Source organism: Protopterus annectens, chromosome 11.part0 (assembly GCF_019279795.1).
Source record: "Protopterus annectens isolate FY-2018-M chromosome 11.part0, PAN1.0, whole genome shotgun sequence".
Classification (NCBI taxonomy): Eukaryota; Metazoa; Chordata; order Ceratodontiformes; family Protopteridae; genus Protopterus; species Protopterus annectens.
In genome coordinates this window covers 63,319,785-63,344,085 of record NC_056745.1, presented here as the reverse complement: position 1 = coordinate 63,344,085, position 24,301 = coordinate 63,319,785, and positions in this window count along the sequence as shown.

Below are 24,301 nucleotides of genomic sequence, written 5' to 3'. Positions count from 1 at the left end.
TAGGTCCCTAGAGTGTATAGCTCGGAGGGATTGGGATTTCTTTAAGTGGAGCACATCCAACAGTTCTGGGTTTGACATAGCTTTGTATGTTAGGCAGAGATCGCCTATGAATAGGCAGTATGTGACGGAGTAAAGCTGGAGTTTTTTGAGACGGTCTGCGTAGGGCATCTGTTTGAGGCCGGTAATCCTCTTTGTGAGGTATTTCTGCGGCATTTCCAGTTGTTGTAGATGTCTTGTGAGGTACATACCAAAAGGGACGTTGTACTCTATAATGGGTCTAATGAGTGATGAATAGAGGGGAGCAATGAACTTTTTTTTTCTGGATGAGAAACCTTTTGTGATGAGGAGTGCCATGTAGAAGGATTTCCTGACTACTGTGGCGATGTGATTATCAAAGGAGAGACTACTGTCCACCTGTGTCCCAAGGTCTGTTATCACACTTTCGGTGTTAAGTATACTACCGCCTGTGTTGTAGTTCATGGGTGCAGAGTTTTTACCAAAGGGGATGACAATACACTTTTTGGCATTGAGCTTCAGGCCATGGCTTTGACAACAGGCATCTGTCTCAGTGAGGCCTGTTTGTAGGATGTCCACATCGTTAGGAGTTTCGATTATGACTCCTAGTTTGCAGTCATCTGCGAACTTCATTAGCCAAAGACCTTCTGTGTTAGCCTGTACTTCAGAGAAGTAGATACCAAACAGGAGAGGACCCAGGACTGAACCCTGTGGTACTCCACTTGTCACTGGTGTGAAGTCAGATTTGGAGTCTGCTACTTTCACAGTGTGGGTTCTGTCAGTGAGCTAGTTGTCAACCCATCTTGTGACATAGGGATTTATACCTAGTTTAGTGAGTTTATCTATAATTCCAGAGTGGGGGAATAGTGTCAAAAGCCTTGGCAAGATCTGGATAGGCTGTGTGAACCACCTTACCCTCGTCTATGGCTTTGGTGACTACTTCCAAGAAGTCTATCAGGTTTAGGAGACATGATCTGCCATTTTACAAACCCGAACTGGGTGGGGTCCAGAGTTTGGAGATTACCAATGTCTTTGTTTATAAGTTCCATGATGATATGTTCCATGGCCTTGCAGACCAGGCTCGTCAGGCTAATGGGGCGGTAGTTCCCTGGGTCCATGGTGGCTCCCGCCTTGTGGAGTGGGATAATCTTTGCTGTGCGCCATTCAGCAGGCACAAAAGCTGAGGTGAGGCTATGATTGAACATGGTATTTAGGTGGGGTGTCAGTTCATTCTGTAGTTCATGTAGAACGAAACCTGGGATGTTTTCTGGTCCCATGGATGCTGTGTTCTTGGCTTTGGAGAGTGTGGTTTTTATCTGTGCAGCCGTGATTACAGGAACTTTGCATTCTTCTGGTATAGAGATGGGCCCTATAGGGGTGAGAGGGGGGTAAAACTAGCACTGAACCTGTCTGCCAGGATGTTGGCAATACCAGTTGGGTCTGTATATTTAGTGCCATTGTGCTGTAACTCAGAGCAGATCTGAGTGTTGCCATTGAGATTCTTGACATAGCTATAGAATGTTTTATGGTTGTCTTTAGAATCAGTGGCGATTTTGTTTTCATAACTAGCTTTGGAGGAATTTATCAGGGATCACAGCTTCTTACTGAGGCTGACCAGGGAGCTCCTCCACTCATGGGATTTTACTCTCTTTTGCAACAGTTTCTTTCTTCTGTTGTACAGTTTGTTTATGGCAGGGGACCACCAGATTGGCTTCCTTTTTTTGGAGGATAGTGTCTTGGTTCTGTTTGGGATAGCACGATCCATGCACTCATGTAAGTGCTTATAAAGTGCAACTGTGTAGGATTCAGTAGTCGTAACTCTATTGTCCATCTGCATGGGTGTCATGAAGTTCACCACTTCTGTCTTAAGAAGCATGAAGTTGGCTTTGGAGAATTTTTTTACTGTGGTTTCCTTAATGGGGGGTGGGGGTAGGATGTGGATATCTAGGGTGATTAGCTTATGGTTGGATCGGACCAATGAGGCGTTGACTTCAGGTGTGGAACACCGGTCACTCATGTTGGTAATGACTAGATCTAGGATATTGTTGCCCCTGGTGGAGGTGTGGATAAGTTGATTCAGGGCATTGGAGTTTATGAATTCCAGAAAGCTTTGAGCAAAGGAGTTGGTACATAAGTAGTTTTCCCAGTTAATGGTGGGGTAGTTGAAATCGCCCATTATTAGAGTGTTTGGTTGAACCCTAATATTTTCCAGTACATCAAGAAAAGAGGAGTGGGAATCCTGGGGCATGGTGGGGGATCTGTAGCAAGCTAAAAGTTGGATTGCAATTTTGCCCAGAGTTAGTTGCACTTGGATAACCTTGGATGCATTATGCTGAGCAACTAGCCTGGAGGTGTGGATATCCTTAATGAATATGGACACACCTCCGCTTTTAGTGTTCCGGTCCAGGTTACATGGCTGAAAAGTGTGGTATGAGTTATAACCTGGTAGTGCAGGGGTGCTCTCTGGAGCCTTGAACCAGGTCTCAGTCACTGCACAGATATCGATGTTTTCCATTTTAAGGAGTGCCTCGATTGAGTGCATTTTGAGATTTAGACTTCTAGCATTGAGTAGCATCACCCTCAGTTTTTGCTTGCCTGTTCCTGTTACGGTGGTGAATTTGTCATTTGTTTGACTCTCACATGAGGCAATTAGCTAAGTTTAAAATGGCCCATAAGGGGAATTAGCATAGTAGTAATCTGGGAACCTAATGGTATCGATAAACCTATTTTATCAGGAATCATGTCCAGACACCGTATTAAGCCTTCACAACCTAAGATGTGCTCAGTCAAATTAAGTAAATATGTGTGCGTATTGTAGGCTTCTTCTGCAGGTGTTTTTAAAAGTACATTGGCATGTTTCTGAAGCAAGTGTATGTAACAAACTTTTGCATTGCATGTAACTTCCTTACAATATACAATGCTAAATTTGACAGCTTTTGATACAAAAATGTACTGCTTTTTCAATGTATTGTTTGGTAAGGACAGTATCCTGAAGTTTTTGCCAGAGCTGAAAATCCCTGCCCTGATATCATGAAAGACTGAACCCACAATGCTTTGCATACGTAAGATAAAGAAGACGCTACTGTGTTTCCACACTAAATGCATCCCTAACAGTGTCTTACTTCCTAGAAATCCAAGTTGCTTACTAACCCTTGCAGGTGGAACACCTCATATTGGAAATCAATCCACGTAAGGAAGAATTGTCCAAACCATAATATAAGTAAGAGTAAGATGTTCTTGTTTACCCATAATACCTTGCAGTCCTATTTAAATTATTATCCATATTTACCATGACATAATTTTGTGTCTGTCACAGAAAAAATTTGAATAAAGAATGAAACTAAAAAAATCCAACAACACAGTATCAACTTCATTTTTTATAAAATCAATTGAAACTTTAACATGGCATGTATAAAGGGAAATAAAATTAGTGGTAAAATAAAGATGGTTCCGTTAGGATGGACTTTTACAGCCATTACCTCAATGATATATTGGTTTGTAAAGGATGGATTTTGGAGTTCAACCCCTTTTTTCTGATGAAGACATGCAAGACAAGTTGGGTTGGGTAAGGTTTCACTACAGTAATTCACAACATGATCAACGTTTGGCTGTGAACATGTTTGAGACAAATTGACAGAGGATATCTAATGCTGTGTATTTAAAACCAACTGCAGCTAACGACATTTAGGAACCCTCTACAACATTGAATACTGGCACTTCCCTCTGGGAAGTTTGCACAAGCATTGAGGACTATAAGAAGATTAGAAGACAAAGGGCAGGATTCACTAAGGCTTGCACGGAGTGTAAGAGACGTGCAACACTCCATGCAAGCCTCGCGATCCAGGAACAGCCCTAAACTCCGTGTAAGAGACCAGCAAAAACGTCTCTTACACAGACTGGGCGTGGACATGCTAAATACCTCACTTGCAGCCGAAAGGTATGCAAATGAGGTATATTAGCAATCCATGAAGCAGAAACCAGTCTGTGTAAGAGACGTTTTAGCTGCAGAAATGTACTCAGTTGACAACTGAGTATGTTTCTGCAAATTCCACAATGGAGCCATGTCAGCTCCAAAAAAAGGGTGCATATGACTCAGGCAGCATGCCAATGGCCAAATATGTGGCCATTGGCAATATAACCCGATGCCAAAATATTAAAAATATAATTTTTTTCGGCGATGTTTAAACCCAGCAGCCCTCAAGAAATGGGCTGCGCTGTATAAAACATAAAAGGATATAAACCCACAAATGTGGGTTTCATGCAATACATGGAATGACAATGCAGGGACCAGCAGACCAAAAACAACATGGCCACCGTGTAATGATTGCTAAGGGGGGAAGCTGAGTCTAAGACATGTAACTAAGCATTAGTAGGCAATCTCATGTAAATGAGGGTTAGGATACTGAATCTCACAGTCACATAGCAAATGAGCACAGTCTGAGTAGTGTAAGAGATGCATAAGGGGGAGGAATAGAGTAGGAGATAGGTGACATCACAGGGGGGAATGGTAGAAAGAAATGCAGTTCATTGGAGGCCAGTGTAACATGACAGATGACAGACACAGATCATGGAAAGAGGTGTGCCACTAGATAAGTCATGGAAAGTCAAGAAATGGAAGGTGTACACTGTTACTTACACCAACGTTTCTTGCTGGGCGTGCATGCTCACGTGTGCACGCCATGAAGCGCGAGTAGGGCAGTGTGCGCGCGGGTAAGGCAGACTGAGCATGTGGGAGCATGTTGGGAGATGTTTAACACTGTTTGCGCTGGTGTGAGCACGTGTAGGGCAGGCTGAGTATGTTGGAGGCTGTTGGCAGATGTGTAACAGTGTTTGCGTGGGTGTACGCTTGCGTTTTAACCAGAATAAGTAGATTCTGAACCGTGTAAGCATGTGTGCTCGCATGTAAGCCACTGTGAGCGTGTTTCTGATGGTATGCACGTTGCTCCCCCCTGAGGAAACAGAGAGGAAAAAGGAAGCAATAGAATTAATAGGAAGCTAGCAGGGATAACTGCTGAAGCTAGCAGGTGAAAACAATTAGAAGCAGGCAATTACACAGGCAGAGTAGTAACCCAGCCCAGCACTTAAAACTCTGCAAACAGTAGTGCAGGATGTTTCTCTTAAGAGACACTGCAAGACAGGAGTAAGCTAATAGAAGTGAAAACTGAAAAAGCTTCACTCAGAGCAGAAATGTTAGGGGCTGCCATAGCTGTCATAATGAGACATAGGCGACTTGCTGAGGGTGGTGACAATGCAGATGGTGCCAGACAACCCACAGTGAGGAGTCGGAGACGAGTGTACAGGCCCAGGGTCACCTACCACAGGTTACATGAGCTGGAGATAGTAGAGTGCTATAGAGTGGACAGAGAGCTCCTGCAGCAAATTGTTGAGCTGTGCAGGCCATGCCTCACACACAGAACCAACAGAGGGGAACCCATCCCAGTGGAAACCAAGGTATGTGTTGGCCTAAGAATACTAGCAACAGGTACCTTCCAGAGACCAACTGGCGATATGATGGGGATATCACAGGCATCAGCCTCCAGGGTACTGCACCAGTTCCTGGATGCCATGTCAGCACATGTCGGTGATCATGTATATTTCCCCAATGCCCGTGAGGTATTGGTCAGCAATATGTGTCTCTTCCAGCAAATAGCGGAATACCCTGAGGTAGTGGGTGCAATAGACTGCACGCACATACGCATCAAAGCACCAGCCAGTGAGCAGGGTAGGGCCTACATTAACCGCAAGGGCTTCCCCTCCATCAACTGCCAGGTCGTGTGTGATGCCCAGGGCATAATAATGAATGTGTGTGCTGGCTGCCCTGGGAGTTACCACGATTCCCACATCTGGCATTTGACGCAGCTGTACCAGATATTTGCCAATGGGGAGATCCCACACGGACACCTAGTGGGGGATGCAGGTTATGCACTGGAGCCATGGCTGATGACACCCATCAGAAACGCACACACACCTGAACAGGAACGCCATAATGAGGCACACGCACAAACACGTAATGTAATAGAGCGTGTGTTTGGGCTGCTCAAGTCACGGTTCCGGTGTCTGGACACATCTGGTGGAGCCTTGCAGTACACACCAACTACATGTACCCAAATTGTCATGGTATGTGCTATGCTACATAATATGATCTTGTGAAAACAGCTGCAGCAGGACCAGCATAGGTCCGGGCCAAACAGCCCCCCACCATTGCCAAGGCCATCACAGGCAGAGCGTGACTCGGTGGAGGAACAATCTGAGCCTGCCCCAGTAGGCAGAAGGAGGTGTGCCCAGTATGCCCTGGACTTGGCAAAGAGGCAACGCATAGCACATACACTGGCTCAGTAGGAACCCTGGGAATGATACCCCCTCTGACTCACTCAAATAATAACATGGATGCCTAAAATGACATGACCTGCTCACAAACATGTACAGGGAAGTGTAATATGCGCATCCGACAGAGGCAGCCCTGCAGCACCACCTGAGGCATGAATGCCATGTGTTAAGCAATGTAACACCATGTACTATATGCACACATGAGCACCCTGACTAACATCCACCCTCACCAAGCATAAAGCCACAAAATGACGATGGGATGATCAAGTGCAATAACTGGCTGAAGTAATGCAGTTAGTCAAAGGGGAGCCAATGTGTTTCAGGCTGGGAAGACATGCGAGCATGACATGATGCACCACTTGCTAGGGTGGCATGCACCTATCATGCCATGCCCCATGGATACTGGCAAAGGCTGTCAGTACCCACAGCATGCCCTGAATAGGTAAGTCTCAAAACACAAACCCACCTTCATAGGTTCTACAAGGGATAGGAACCTAGATGTAATGCTACCCAATGACAGATGTCTAAACAGCAAGATGTGTGCAGTGTAAACGCACACAGTATGGAGAATGTAGATACCAGTCCTGTAATAGAGAACTGGGTCAAGGCTCACATCAGCACCCTAACACTACCAGGTCACACCTCATACTGTGCTGTACAGCCGCAAAACATGGAACAAGCTACAAAAGGAGGGTGACTAGCAATAAATGGCAAGGATAACCACACCCCCATGTTGGTACCACAACAAGAAGCAGCATGGATTAGCCATGGTCAAATACCAATGGCTAAAACCACCTCCCAGTATATAGCCTGCTGCAGACTACTGTCCTAATACCTGGAACTGCACCTGGCCTATGTCTGAATACATGAATATATCAAGCACCCCAAACCACATTATATTGCTTGACTGAAAATACCCAGACATACACCGGGAGCATTATACTAGCACCAACACAGTAGGAAAAAATTACCCAGAATCCATAAACCAAAATGCCCAGGAACAATGTACCACTCCCACAAGAGGGGTAAGCATACTGGATGTGATAATCAGCAACATGTGTACTGGATGGCAAGATGAGAAGTGTACCCCTCACTGGTAAGACCAGACCATAGCGTAATCACTCTGAATATACACATCCTGACCCCAGTCCCTGGCCAGAATACCACAGTGAAAAACATGTGTAAAGCATAGGTTGCAGCCCTCAAAACCGATGTTGAATCCACAAAAGGCCCTGTGCAAGTGCAGAATATGGGAAACACCACAGAACATGTTATACAGGCATTCCATGAACACAGCCAGGAATGCTTGGAGTATGCAATAACAAATAACAACAACACACAATGCCATACACGCAGGCATCTGGTATGCTGGACTCCAGCCATTACCAAACCATGCAAGAGAATGAGGAAGTTACCACATGATAGAGCAAACATAAAAAGGGAAGTAATCACTGACCAGTAGTATGGCAATAACATATGTCCACACATACAATCCATTAACTCCAGCCACAACAAGTATAATCTGTGAATCCAGAGGCAATGTGACACCAGTCCCAAGTACACAGACAACCACAATACCCCCCAATAAATACAAATATATGTGATAGATGCATCCATGTATCCAAACCAGAGGTTGAGCTCCACCAACTCAGTACTGTCAAAACTAGTCAGGAGGAGAAGGTAACCACATACACCACAAACCCAGTCCCACATAGACCTACCACAACTGTAAACCAAACACATAAACACAGACAAATATTCCCGGAGGCCTTAATTACAAACACACCACACCAACAGAAGCCTCCAAAGCAGATCACAAGCAACCACAACCTTCAAACATAGCACATGCAACGAATAGTACGCAAAGCTGGTGTGCCAAACAGTCACAGGCCAGAAGGAGAAACAACATGCCTGATACAGTCGTAATAGGTGTCTGTATAGGCAGACACACTGCTGTCCCACTCACCAGACTGAACAAGGGAAAGGGTAGAGTAAGCTGCCTGTAGGCTGCCACAAAATGCCACATAACACAAGTACGCAGGTCACCCCAAAGCAAGCAGAAATATGATGCACTCAATGTTCATGCTGGTGTGAATTACCTGAGATGTACCTCCCTGGACAACATGAAAAGAGACATGGATGGTCCCTCTGAGTATGTACCCCAGGGCGGTATGACACTGGCTGTGTGCAGCATCCAACCCTCACCAAGAATGATGCCACAGTACAAACACAGAATGCTCATGTTTAACAGCTGGCACAGTTACAGCTGTCTGTCCAAGAGGGTCTAATGTCTGTCTGCTTGAGATGTCAAGCATGACAAGCCATGCCACTGTTCCAGGGATGGCTTGCACCTGTTACCCGTGTGCGTCTGGATACTGGATAAGGCCTTTGCCGCCTCCATAGAGCCGTATGTAGGCAAGCCCAAAAAGACTACCCACCACCCTAGAAAACATAAGTGGTAGGAAACATAAGGGTAATGCTGACCAATGCCAGATGTGTAAACTGCAATATGCATGCCCCTGAGGCACTTCCCATTATAGAGAACATCGATGTCTGTGCAGTGACAGAAGCCTGCTGCAAGCCTAGTGATAGCACACCAGCACTACTAGGTTATACCACATATCATGTGTTATGGCCCCAACACCTGCACCAAAACATCAAAGGAGGGGGAGTATCCATAGGCAGCACAGACACCCATATTGCCAGGTAACTGACAATGCACAAAGCAGCGGAGACCACCCATGTGCACATAACTGTAGTCAAAACTGCTGTACAGTCTGTAGCATGCGACAGACCACACTCTCACACACAAGAACTCCACCCAGACATCCTGAAGACACTGGACAGTATGAATGTCCCACCAAATACCAGACAAGGTACACACAAATTGCCACATAGGTGTCAAACCATTATGTATGCAAGGAGTAATCAGGGTCCTAGGGACACAGGTCGACATTAATCTGTCATGTGACACCCACAATGCCAATGTGGCCATGAAGATTGTCGATATTGGACACTGTATCATGAAAGGATTCACATCAACATCAACAGAGGTCACTGTGCCGCTGTACTGTTCCCTTATCAGACCCATAATCTAGTACAATGACTCATATGGGATGTACCGTATGTGACACCTGCAGCGGTTCGGAAGACCTCATAGTTACCCCACCAACAGGATAAAGGGTGTGAAATATATGTCATATGCTGCCTGGCTGTAGACACCCCAGCTGACTGCAGTCACAGACTGCCTACACAGAGGTATTGTATGTCTGTTGTACAAGGCCATGTCCAACACAGGAGTAACGGACATGCTCCACCACAGGAAATCAAAGCCATTGGAGCTGTGAGAGTCACAGATGTCAGCCTCAACACATAATAAAATAAGATGTGCTGGAGGGACAGATACATAACCCAGAGGCTCCCCACACCCAGAAACAGGATCCCAATCCATGGTAGGCAGAGCCCCTCACTGACACCCCTCAACAGGAATATTGCCAAGTGGATGGATGACTGTACATGTATACTGGGGGTCCTCATTGTGTCACGACCAGACAGAGGCACAGTGAAGAACTTCATAAATGGCCATAATTGAACATAGCAAGGGGTGGCGAAAGACACACACACTCTGGCTAGGCTTACTAATGGCCTAGGGTGCATAGCCTAGTATGAACCCATGAACCTATGAAGATACAAAACATACAGGACACTAAGGATAATCACAAGGGTTACCCAACTGATGGTAGGAACCATGTTGGGCATCCACAGATATGCTCCGAATCACACAGATATTACAAACAACATACCAAACACACACACATATTGCTAACATACAACCTGTCAGATGCAGTGCAAACACCCCCCCCCCAGAGTGCAAAATACCTATCCCAGCAGACTGATGGTCCCCTGACCTTGCAGACGCTGAGGTAACAGCCATCATCTGCAAAGCAGAACACACAGCAGCAAAGGTATGTGATGGTATCCTGTGCTGAGGCCAACATGGACTACAAGAATAATGGAATACCAAATCACACTACTGACCAATGTCAGCCTTACCACAGGATATGTACCCAAAGAGCAGTGTACAACAACAGTGGTCCATCACAACAAAGGTGTTGCCTGAATGGATACTCCAAACTACCACTCCAGGATCCTGACAAGCTTGTTCTGCACAGCTATGGAAAGGATCAGTATGTACCACAGACAGAAGGCTATTGTGGACCTACTGATACTAGACCCTACACAGTGTGGCTGTCGTAACTGCAGAACCTGCCCCTAAACATGTCTGACCCATTTGAAGCAGTCATTAAGGTCATTGATGAGGGCAATGTGGTCCACACAGCGTAGCTGGACCGTGCACATGCTTCTAGACAATACCGTATGAGTTCAGTATGGATATGTTCACCAGCTTAAATATATACCCCTATGTCAGTAGAGGGGTTGCAAACCAGACCAAGGACAGAACTGACATGGTCAGACATGCCGCATCCATGTCAGACTACAAACCGGATATGAGTGGCATCCCACAAGGCCCGGTCTTGGCCCCCCCACCCCCGTTCTGTATATATGTCCCATAGGTATAGGCCAACATGGAAGGACTGTGACTGAACATGTATGCAGAGGAGTACAAACAGCCCACCATATCCGACCCCCAGCTGACACAAGCAACCCACAAAAGGGCCACCTACAAACAGACAACTGTAGCCATAGCCATGTCAGCAAGCTAATTGCAGAACTGTGTATAGACAACCACCGTGGATATACAGTAAGTGCCCACAAATTACCACACAGGTGTTAACCCATGAAGTACCTAACATGTAATGTGAGACCTGGGTACAAAAGGTGATAGATATCCTGCACTGGACAAACATGTGGCTGTAGTGTTCGCAGAAACATATACTATATACCCACCCAAACATGAAGGTCGGCAGATGTAGATAAGGGGAACTCACTGTGGCTCTGCAGTCATCCTCCATCAGCATCACAAGTGACTACAATATCCCCTGTGGGATATACTGCAGCAGACACCTCCATCAACTGTAAAGTCCTCAACAGTACCCCACCAGGAGTAGCAAAGAGCATGAACAGATGCCATGTGTTGCCTGAGTAAACAAACTGCAGCCCCACACACCACCATACTTCCCAGCTACAGGAAAGCTGTGCCTGATGTATGAAGCCATGTCCAACCTGGAATGAATGAACATGTTGCACCTTGTACAATCTGAATGGCAGTGAGCTATGCACATGAGAGACCTGAACCCCAACACTGACATACATAGGACAAGCTGTACAGAATGATCCATAACACAGAAGGCACCCCCACTCTTCAGTAAACTCCTGGTACAGGTCAGCCAGAGAGTCACATATCGACACCCCTCAAGAGGAATCCTGATGAATGGATGGGAGATGGTAGGCTAACCCTGGGTATCACTGTTATGTCAGAGGTAGACGGAGGCACAGTATACTAACCATGACATATGTCATGGCAAACTCCAGTTACAATGTGTGTCAAAGGACAAACACACCCTGTGACTAGCATCAGAAATGTCCTAGGGAACATCGCTAGTGTTTGCCAATGTCCACCCATGTTGTGGAATACACTAGCAATGTTGGACGAGCCTGGTGTAGGTAGTCCATATCTGAACATATTGCAACATGGTCATATGTGCACAACTGGCCCCTACACAGTCTGTTGTGCTCACTATGAAGATGTCAAGCAGTCATAGGACTAAAGCCCAGGATACTGTCCACCACAGTGAAAGTACTGAACCAGTACACTATACGGTACTACAGTGTTAGGTCATTATGAAAGTATGTTGAGAACTGTCTGCAAAGTATCCCATGCAATCCCTGCAGGCACAGTATAATCCCTGTTGTGGCAGACACGAAGCAGTTGGCCAGTTAGTACACAACATGACACCCAACACACAACCATAAACGTGAGATATTGTTGAAGTTTACACACACCCAAATATGTGGTGGACATCAGAGTGCAACATATGGAAAGCTCACACTGGGCATGCTCGCACACTTTGATAAATGAGGCATATGTCAGACAACATGCCATGGAAAGGCTGAACTGGGCATGCTCACACACTTAGGCCATATCTCAGTTTAGCAGTTGGCCACACATATCTGGTATTTGTACGTGTCAGTCCAGGAACCAACCACAACACAGCAATCAGCCCAGTGCACACAGTAAATGACTACAGAGACATAAGTGATATAGTGGATTGCCGTCATATGCAAACATCTTCCACAGATACACAAGTTGGTCATAGGAACAGGGAATGCTATGGCAATAAAGACCTGCAAACAGTAGAACAGCACAACAAATATTGTGCATCCGACAATTGAACATATGGGTGTAGAGGTCAATACTAGGCTTGTTGCCCTAGGGAATGACAGCTCAGCCAGAGTGGGCTTGGCATCTGCATCCCCAGGACAGTAGACTACTCTGCCACTGTAAAGTAAGTCACAGAAGGCAACATGTGAGGCTAGTGAGCTGTGCATCTGTCAAGCAGGGGCACCGTGGAGGTCCCAGGGATTTAATGTGCTAAGCCACAGCCATGTTGTCGGTGTGTGCTGTGAGAGGGTTGCTGAGGATCTCTGACAGTAGGTGTCCATCAATAACAGACTGAAGGGAGCCCTATCTGCATTCTCTGGACGATTCCACTGTCAACACTGTGTGAATGAAGTGCCGTGCCGGAACTGTTCACAGATGTCCTCCCTCTGTGGGCTACAGCTCTGCAATGTATTAGGTCACTCTGTCTGTTGTACGGCGCATATATGGCTGGTGTACAGCTGACAGGTGTCTTGTTGTGGAGCAGTCATGGGTATATGTGGGATAGCATGACCAATGCAAACCGTACACATGCTCATAGAATGCAATTGTCAAGGATTATGCTGAGTGGCCAGTATAGTCCCCCAGCATGGGTCCTCTGAGGTCGTCCACCCCAGTCTACACAAGTGTAGAGTCTGCTTGTGCTAAATACAGTTTGTGTGCAGTGACAACCTTGCCTGGGGGTGGAGATGGGATATGGATGTCCAGGGAAAGGTGGGTATGGTCAGATATCAACAATGGTGGTCTACCTCTGATGTGGAACAGTGAGTACCCATGTTGCAGATGGACAGGCGCAATATGTATTCCCCCATGTGGCTGTGGTGTGTGGTTCTGCCATAGCACATGGACCCACAAATTGTAGTGGCTGTAGGGTAAAGTGGTAGAGGCCTGAGTAGTTCTCACACACAATATGCCTGTACCTGATGTTAACAACTGGAATGGTGTATGTGAACACCTGCATATCCTGGCACTGTTCCCAGGGAAGTTAAGTGTGTGTCCTGGATGTGGGTGTGGTGTTCTGGACTGGTTGTGTTGTGTGTTACAGGTCCTGTGGTCCCAAAGCATGGTATAGAACATAACCTGCCAGTGCGATGTGCATATCTGACCCTGATGTAGGTGGCTGCAAATGCATATATATGCTATCCCCCACCTGACAGGTAGTACTACATGTACATACCTCTGTAGAAATAACGATGTCAGCACCCTATAAATACTAAAGGTGCAGAACAGATGCCCAGTAATTCGGATAATGCGCTCTGCTAATGCATCTCCCTCAAGTGTCATAATATAGTTAGGTAGGGGTTCGAATCCTGTAAATGCTCAGTGTGTGTGTGTGTGTGTGTGTGAGTGGGGGAGGGAGTGGGGTTTGTGTGTGTGTGGGTGGGTGGGTGAGTGGGGTTTGTGTGTGTGAGAGGGAAATGTCCCTTTTGGCAACTCTCCCAAGTATCATAATATAGTTAGGTAGGAGCTTGAAATCTGTAAATGGCATGTGTGTGTGTTTGGATGTGTTTGGATGTGGGGACTCTGTGTGTGTGCAAATCCAAATAGTGCACTTTGCTAATGTGTCTCTCTCACGTGTCGTGACTTAGTTAGGTAGGGGAATGAATCCTGCAAATGGCAAGTGTGCATGTGTGTGTGTGGGGGTAGTAGGGTGTGTAAATGCAAGTGTGAGAAAACAGATCCTTTTGGCAAATACTACAATACACCAGATGCTGCATATTCCCCCAGTAAACACAGGGATGTCACCACACTATCAGCACAGCCAAACAGGGCTAGTTGGCTAGTAATGCCAATAGTGTGCTCTGCTACTGTGTCTATTACCATTGTCAGAGTACAGATAGGTATGTTTTGGTAACCCACAACTGCCACGTGTGGTTGTGTCACACAGTATGACCTTGTGTGGGTCTTTGTACATAACAATGCATGCCATTGCCTAAACCAGCAATGGCATTGCACACACATGATGTGTGTGACACATACACATAAATACCTGTGACCTGCAGTAGTTACCATGTCTGACACATGCCTCGAGTGGATAAATGGTATTTGCAATGTATACCAATATGACTGTGTCTTACTGTTCAGGGTCCGCACGTGGTATGTGTCTATACAGTGTGGGTGTATATGGCAAAATACCTACAGCAGGGGATACACATCTGGTCTGGGCCATATAGTGTACATGTAGTCGATGTACAGGTGCTGCATGTTCCCACCTGTTGTGGTAGTGGTAACATGTCATTCCACTGCAATTCAGTGACCACATGCTGTGAACCCTTCAACTAGTGTGTTGTAGCTACAGTAATGCTCACGCACAATGTTTGGCTGGATGCAGTCCAGCCATATAAAGACAGTTCTTGAGACTGTCATATTGCCAGTGTTGTTATGGAGGATAGGTGGTCTTCCTGTGTATGGGAGGGTTGTGTGTGCCAGGCTATGAACCAGATGGCAGTCCGACACACTGTTAGCTGTACATGATTAGGCCCTGATGCTTTGTGCTGTGCCAACAACCTGGAGGTGTGTGTATCTGTGGTACCTTGGGATATCACCCCCCATGTCCATGTGTGTTACATGTGTAGGGGATGACAGGCATGGTATGGGGCATAACCTGTCAGTGATGGGTAACACCTGTGAGCCATGAATCAGGAATCTGGTACTGCACAGACATTGCAGTTCACCGTGCTGAGGACAGTGTCCGGTGCATGCATCCTCCGGTGTACACTGCTGTTGTTGTTGTGTAGCAGCACTGTTAGTGTCCTAACCTGTGTGATACCCACGGAGGTGGCTATGTAAACCGTGTCCTGCAGCATAAGGCAGTATGTGTGTACCAAGGAGCCTTGCCATTATACATCGGGCCATGGGTGTCACGTGCAAGATGACCCTTGCACATCATTGTGGCTTCCCTAGCATGTAAGCACACATTGACAGCCAGCGGATACCCTATGAATGACATTGGAGACTGAGCATAATGTAGACATACAACACCCTTCCCACATATAGTGGTAGCATACCTGGTGAGGGTATGTTGGCAACCAAGATCAGGCTCATACTGGCCTGTGCCACATGCTGAGAGATCCATTCTATGTTCCCTATCATGTAGTCCAGGGAGGTATGTCTCAGGTCAGCCATACTGGCATGGTCAATGAGTGAGTCATATGTGTCCATGTCTCTGACTGACCTGTATGCATGTGTTCTGTGGTGGACCATAGTGCCCCTGAGGCATATCACTGTGACCTTCACCAAATACAGCCTGTTGAGCGGGACCCCAGTGCAGCACCCAAGACAGGTACCTGACACGTCTGTAGCAGGTGTGTTGTGTAGCCTTACAGGCTGTGAGTGTGTGGCACAGGGGATGTGTGTGCCATGTGTGGCATGTGCTCTGTTCCGACAGAACATATGGCTGTGTGCCAGCTGCGGAGGTGTGTGATGCTCAGGCAGGATGCTATTCTGAGTCCCCACGTATGCCCCAGTGTGTTCAGCATGCTGTCAGTGCGTGTCAATGTCTGACTTGTATTGTAGTCACAAAGTTTGCGGATGACTGCAAACTGGGTGCCATAGTGGATAGTACATCGGACACAGACATCCTTCAGAGGGGTCTCATGGAAACTGATAGCTGGTGCCAGAGCCATGGCCTGAAGTTAAACGCAAAAAAGTGTATAGTCATACCCTTCGGGAAAAACAAGGTCACCCCAAGCTACCATATAGGTGGCAACCCACTAAGCACAGAAGAGGTTATCAGGGACCTGGGGACCCAGGTTGACAGTGGCCTCGCTTGACGCCACGCTAAAGTGGTTCGAAGACCTTCTACATTGCCCACCTGATCATGAAGGGATTCACATCCAGATCAAGTGAGGTCATTGTACCCTGTACTCTTCACTTATCAGACCAATGATCGAGTACAATGCCCCATTCGGGATGTATCTCACCCGACACCTGCAGCAATTGGAGAGACCCCAAAGTTCCTCACCAAAAGGATAAAGGGACTCCAAAACCTGTCATATGCTGCCAGACTGAAGAAACTCCAACTCTATTCAGTTGCATACCGTCTGCTCAGAGGTGACCTGTGCCTGACATACAAGGCCATGACCAACCCGGAATTAATGGACATGCTCCACCTCAAAAAAATCCAAATCCACCAAAACCACTAGAGCAAGAGACTTAAACCTTAGCACGGATATAAATAGGACGTGCTGGAGGGATAGATTTATCACCCAGAGACTCCCCATGCTGTGGAATAAAATCCCGGTCCATGTGAGGCAGAGCACCTCGCTGGCTCTGTTCAAGAGAAATCTTGACCGGTGGATGGGAGATCGTAGGTTTACCCCGGGAATCATCTCTGTGTCACTACTGGACAGAGGCACAACAAAATAATGGGCACAGTATTTCTAACATAAGGGGCGGTGTAAGCCACATAACTTTGGGCTAGGCTTATAAATGCCCTAGGGCAGTTAGCCTAGTATAAACCTATGAACCTATGTAATATATTTTATTTATTTATTTATTTATCCTACATTTGTTGACCGGGATAGTCCGACTGGATGCATGTCCATTTCCAGGGGAGGCCCGGGGAGAAAAGCTACAAGGGTAAGCAGATACAGCATTACATAATACCAGCATTACATATTACAAACAGATTATTTACAGAGATTACATAAGTAAGCAAGTTAAACATGTTCCACAGGTTAATGTTAGTCCTGAGCACAAGCCAGGATTAAATTAAATTACACAGTAAACTGGTTAACAGATTTTACACATTCGAGTTAGCCAGGCTTGATACATTGACATAGCCAGTTAAGTGACAAATGTTGTTTGAGTCTAGTGTTAAATTGACCTAAGGTGGAAAGTAAGGTAATATCAGCTGGAAGTGAGTTCCAGGATCTACTTACAGAGTTTGCAAAGAGAGAATCACCGGCTGTGTTATTAAATCTGCTAGTCTGAATTAGTAGTTTGTTAGAGGATAGAAGCGGTCTAGGATTGTTATAGGGGGTGATAATATTTGAAGTGAAGGAGTATTGTCCGGATTATAGAGGATTTTATAGGCCATAATCAGTTGGTTATACTGTATTAGGCTGGGTAGTTCAAGCCAACCAAGCTGATTTAGATTGATGCAATGATGTGTCCTAAAAGGCAGCCCAGTGGCAAGCCTGGCAATGTGGTTGTAGCAAATTGAGTGTTTGTTAAGGACAGTCTTGTTCATATTCGAGAGTAGAGGGGATGCATACAGAAGGGTTGAAAGAAGGTGTGAGCGAGCTATGGCACCTTTAGCTGGAGGGGTTAGGAAGGCTTTTATTCTGTAAAGTGACCCTAGTTTTTTATTGATGGCTTTGATAATTTGGTTAACATGTAGGTCACATTTGAGATTATTGTCTATGATGACACCTAATAGTTTAGTAGATGGGTCAGGGGAGATTATTGTGTCATCAGTTGATGTTATGGTAAAGGTGAAAGCGGTAGACCTACGTGTTGGTGAAATAACAGCAGTTTAGTTTATTTGGGATTTAGGATCAGACGATGTTCAGAAAGCCAGTTTTCTATTGTATTAAAGGTGGTCTGGGTAGCTGACCATAACTCTACTGGAGATGTGGCTGAGCAGATCAGAGTAGAGTCTTCAGCATGTTGGCTACAGCTGACTTTTGAGATGACAGTATAAAGGTTGTTAATGAAGATGGAGAACAGCAAGGGCCCTAGTATAGAGCCTTGTGGTACTCTGATGGTGTTAGGTAGAAGGTTAGAGAGTTTGTTCTGCCAGAGGCCAGCCTGCTGTCGACCATGCAGGCAGGATTGAAACCATTGGAAGGCTCCAGTATCTAGACAGAATGTTTGCTGTGTGTGGATTACAAGTTGGTGATCAACCATATCGTATGCCTTGGAAAGATCCAAAAAGAGGGCTGAGGATATATAATTAGTGTTGCAAGTATGGTTTATGGTGTTAGTAAAGGCTAGGAGGCCTGAAGTAGTGCTGTGATGAGGACAGAAGCCATGCTGAGTGTCTGCCATAAGGCGATTTTGGATTAGGTGGTGCATGAATTGTCTATGAATAAAGTTTCCATAATCTTTGCAAGTGGAGAGAGTATAGCTATTGGCCTATAATTGGAGAATTCAGTAGAGCTGCCTCCTTTGTGAAGTGGGATTACATAGGATATTTTCCAGATGGTGGGAAATTTAGATTCTACCATGGTTCGTTTGATTAGTTTTGAGACGGTGTAAGCAATAGCATCATCTGATTTTTGTAGGTACTCGGCAGGGAGTTGATCAGCAGAAAGTGTAGTGGGTTTCACTTTTTCAATCAAGGTACGGAGAAGTGAAGTGGCGACTGGTTGGCAGCTGAATGCAAGTAGGTTTCTAGGGGTGCTACTTTCAGGACCAGGGGAGCTAGGAGGTAGATGGCTAGCTAGGGCTTGAAATGTCTCAGTAAAGAATTGGTCAAAACTATCAGAAACATCTTCAGGGGATATCAATAGTAGCAGCAGGGATTGGGGTTGAAGTTTGTCCAGGATGTAGTATATATGACATGCCACCTGACAGGGTATGGCATTACTGGGTTCAGAGAGCTCAGTCCCCAGATTGGCTGTGTGGTGGCATCCCACACATGTGTTGTACATTCCTGGCCAAGGGTGATGGCTGACTGCATACATGTGGCAGCTGTGACATTGCCACATGACTCACATAAACCACAACTGGACCATAAAGGTGATTCACAGGTTACCTTTGCACATGCTACCCTAGTAGTGTGAATGCCATGGTGAGTACCAACACATAGGGCCAATGGGGAACAACATACTGAAGGTGTGTATGTGTGGGTGTACCGCTACTGTTTCATAGCACTGGCATATATGACTGCACACGTGGGTAAATGCCAGGTAAGACATGTGCAATGTGTCACAGGCAACGTACATGCGTACAGGACAGACAGTGATGTTCTGTCATGTGTAAAGTTGACATACATATCGTACGCTATGCAAATGTCACTAGGAGTCTGCAGAAGCACTGTAACTCTGCATTGCAGGTGTAAGCAGTGTTCCAGGGAACCCCAAGCGAACATGCATGCAAACAAAGCTACAGTAAGCAGGGCTGGAAGTAGTGCATTGTACAACAAAGAAGGGGTAACAATAACAGTAAGTAACAATGCAAATATGTAGGCACTATCAACATGTACCCAGGAATACACAGTGCAGATGCCCATGGTAGAACTGATATTATGTCATAGTTATTTGTGATTTGGATTACACTGGTACTGCACACATATCTACATGCGTGAACATCCACATTGCATAGTTGCTGTGGGCAACTTGACACCATTACTGTACATGTCCACCATTGCATATCACTACTTGCGTTAGCTTCCCCCCTGTGCTACCCATGTATGCGGCTGTCTGTTGACAACCTTACCACCGGCATGCAATTATGTGCAGCTGTTACACTTTGGTATGTACTATGGGTGCAGATAACAATTCAGGACATTCATACAGTTACTGCAGCAGGCATGCTGGGAGATACACACAGTCATAGCAGCACACTGTACTGTTACCAACATGATACTACTAATACACTTCTATGTAGTCACCCTGTGCATCAGCAACATGTTTACCTGTTCCCGCAATGATGTTGGAGATTGCAGGAGGTGGCACAGTGTCATCATATGCACAGGGTGTGAATTAGGTATGCCTGAGTCAGCCACTGATACCACCAATTGACATGTGTGTGTATGTGTGTTGGTGAGGGGCAGCAGTACAGGGTGGGGCAGTGTTGGTGCAGTGTGTGCATGTATGTGGTCACCCTAGGTGTTAACATTTCGCATGTGTGTATGCACGCACACAGTTCCACCTCATGGCTGCCATATACAGGGGTTTGTGGACAGCCACAGACTGCACCTGGCAGGTCATACAGATCAGTGTCTGTGGGCACGGACATGGTACCTGTGCCTGGCAGGGGTGCTACGGACCGTATCCAGTACTAAGCCAGACTGGGTACTGTCATCAGAAGTGGGAGTGTGTTGACTGGACACAGGTCCCTGTTGGGACTGTCCAGAGCCACTTGCACATGGTCTCCTGGGGCGTTCCGATGACAGCAAAGACCCAGCATTGCTGGGGCTGCTGCTGGTACTATGGGGGTGTGCGCAAGCCTGTTGTCATCCGCGCCGACTGCCAGCTGCTGCTGTTGCTGGCATACGGCCACATCAACGCTGCAAACGCCCACCATTGCCCTGGCTCATGGACATTTGGTTGTGGAACTGCTGTAATATGCCCCCACAATGTCTGTCTATGACATCGGTGAAATTACGGATAGCATCCGCAATGTCACGCATGCTGTCTGTCATTGCTGTGCGACATGCTCTCAGCTCCCTCAGACCCTGTCTGGTGTACCTTTCCATACGCGACTGTGCCTGCATGACAGTCCGAAACATAGCTGAGGTTGACAGACCTCTTTGGGCACGTGGGCCAGAGGCAGTACGCCCATGGATGCTCCCACGAGAACCCATGGGCAACTGTCTGTGTGGTACCATTGGAGGACCCTGCCCATGGCTGCTGTGTGGGGATGCATGTGCCACAGGTACCACATTACCCTGGTCTATGCCCACTGTATCCTGTCCATCACCTAGGGACAATGGTGACAAAGGATGTACTGGCAGGATGACTGTGAGCAATGATGGGGTTGACAGCTGTGTACTGTCAATTGGCTGACCAATGGCGGACCCTGACACACCTTCCTGTACCATTACACAAATATCATCATTACCAGTACCCGTGGCACAAGATTCAGGTTCCCTGCTGCAGGTCACTAGAGCAGCACCAGAACCTGTGGGAGGAAGACAGGAAACACAGTTTATAGTCTCCAGACATTGTTACCAGTGATGCACTTCTGCACACATGCACACATGCACACATGGACACATGCACACATGCACACATGGACACAGGCACACATGCACACATGGACACAGGCACACATGCAGACATGCACACGTGGGCACATGCACACAGGCACACATGCACCCATGCACACCTGCACACAGGCACACATGCACACATGCACACATGCAGACATGCACACGTGGACACATGCACATGTGGACACATGCACACATGCACACATGCACACATGCACACATGGACACATGCACACATGCACACATGCACACATGGACACATGCACACATGGACACATGCACACATGCACACATGCACACATGCACACGTGGTCACATGCACACATGGACACATGCACACATGCACACGTGTACACATGCACACATGCACATGTGGACACAGGCACACATGCACACATGCACACATGGACACAGGCACACATGCACACATGCACACATGCACACAGGCACACCTGCACACATGCACACATGCACACATGCACACATGCATACATGGGCACAGGCACACCTGCACACATGCACACATGCACACCCCGCAGTATACACACAGAGCACTACTGAGTTACACTACTGTTACTAGCATTATCAGGACTATTATAGGTTATGTTAAACACACTCACCAGCATGGATGGCCTGCCTTGCTGTAACCCTGGAGGGACCTGCAGAAATGATGAGATTAATGTCAGTGGGCACAACTGTGCCATTGATATTGCATATGATACAGTGTACAGAACAGTCAAGTGTACATATGGCATATTACCTGCACGCTCCATGTCGTGCTGCTGTGTGGATCCAGCGTCCATCATGATGCAGGTGTACTGCTGTTGCTGTTCCGGGGCTGGAGCCACAACACTTAGGAGTAGCCCCTCCAGTCTGGTGAGGGGGGGATGTGTGGCCACCCCACCTCCTGTGGCAACCTGTTGCCTGTGGATATCTGATGCACACTGACGGACACTTCGGATTAAATCACTGCAGTGATGTCGTACCTGCTCATATGTCCTGTTATGTGTGCCAATATCATTTAAGGTCTTGCCACAGTGCAGCCCTCTCCTGCTGATTCTGACTGGTGCGGGAAAACAGGATGTCATACTCCCGCACCAGGCTCTGGTGGATCTCCTCGTCTTCCGCTGCAGAGTAGGCGGGATTACGCTGACGCGCCATCTCCCTGGAAGAGAACACAAACAGGATATCAGCAGACTATGTCAGCAATATATGGCACACATACTATACATGATACTCATGTGTAGTGATATACTACTACTCCAATATGTTGCATGTGTGTGTGTGTGTCGTGGTGGATACACAGGTACATGGCCAGATATCAGTGCTCAGCTAACACCTGTGCAACAATACCTGCCACATTCCACACAACATAGTAGCATGCCCCATCGGTCAGCACACACTGACAGGTCCAATGCACAACCTCACTCTGGGGGTTCATCCCAAGGTACTGTATGTGGGACGCCATCCACTACTGTGATGTGGACAGAAGTTACTCGGCCTGGATATACATATCCCACCACCATCACCGGCACAGTAGACTACTTTGATATGTATGTGATTAGACAGTTTTTCACTTGCTGGGACTGAGATGGTATCCATGCAGCTCACTGGGCCAGTGGAAGCCACAACCCACACTGCTGACCCCTTTGCAAATGCTTACCACGGACATGCCACAGATTGCATGGAACTTGCACACACATTTCTAACTCAGACCCTATGCACAAAGGTTAGGCATCCTGTCCGGTGGACCCCAGACAGAGGCAGATTGTATAACAATAGCAGGAGGCTACTGCAGGACAGAGCACATTCACATTAAGAGAAGGCATCTGTGGTCAGCACTGGTACTACGCTATGGTCTGTCATAACAATGGCCACGGCCTACTCTGGGAGGGAAATGGCCACAAACACTATGGATGACCACAAGGCCTTCTTCAGTTATGTTACACATATGGACCACATGCCTCAGATATGCTCTGTGTTAATACACACCTACTTAACATTCACCAAACACACGGATATTGGCAACAGTCTTGCAGACAGGTTCAGTGCATGTATCCCCCCTCCTTCTCCCCCACCAGTTGAAATATTTATCACAGCTGTATGTAACCTCCCTATCATCTCACATGTCCAGGTGAGGGCCGACCTCAGCAGAGCAGAACACACAGCATCACTGTGACCTCATGGTATCCCTGGATGTGTACTACCTGCACTCCAAGAGGACATACAACCGCATATAACACTGATAATTTATCTTGGCCGTACTACAGGATATGTACCTGGACAGTGGCATACAGCGACAGTGGTCCCACACCACTAAGGAGGCACCTCGACTGACCCTGGGAACTACCACATCATATGCATAACCGGCCTGGTCTGCTAAGCTATGGAAATATGCAGTATGGGATGCATATGCAGTGATATCAGGTACCTGCAGACACTTGTTCCCAGCCAGTGTGCCTTTGCGATGGGCTGATCCTGCCTTTTGAACCTGGCTGACCTTTCAAAGCAGTCACTACAGCCATTGCTGGGGCAACGCACAGACAACTGCTGCCAGGATCATGGCCTAAGACTGATTGACATGTAATGTATGGTCATCCCCTTTTGGTGGAACTACGTACACACAACATATCACATGGACATACCTATAGATACAGACCTATGACACATTTGGAGGGTTCACAGTATGCACACTATTAACCTGCTACTTTGCATTACCTGTGTTTGTCGCAGCT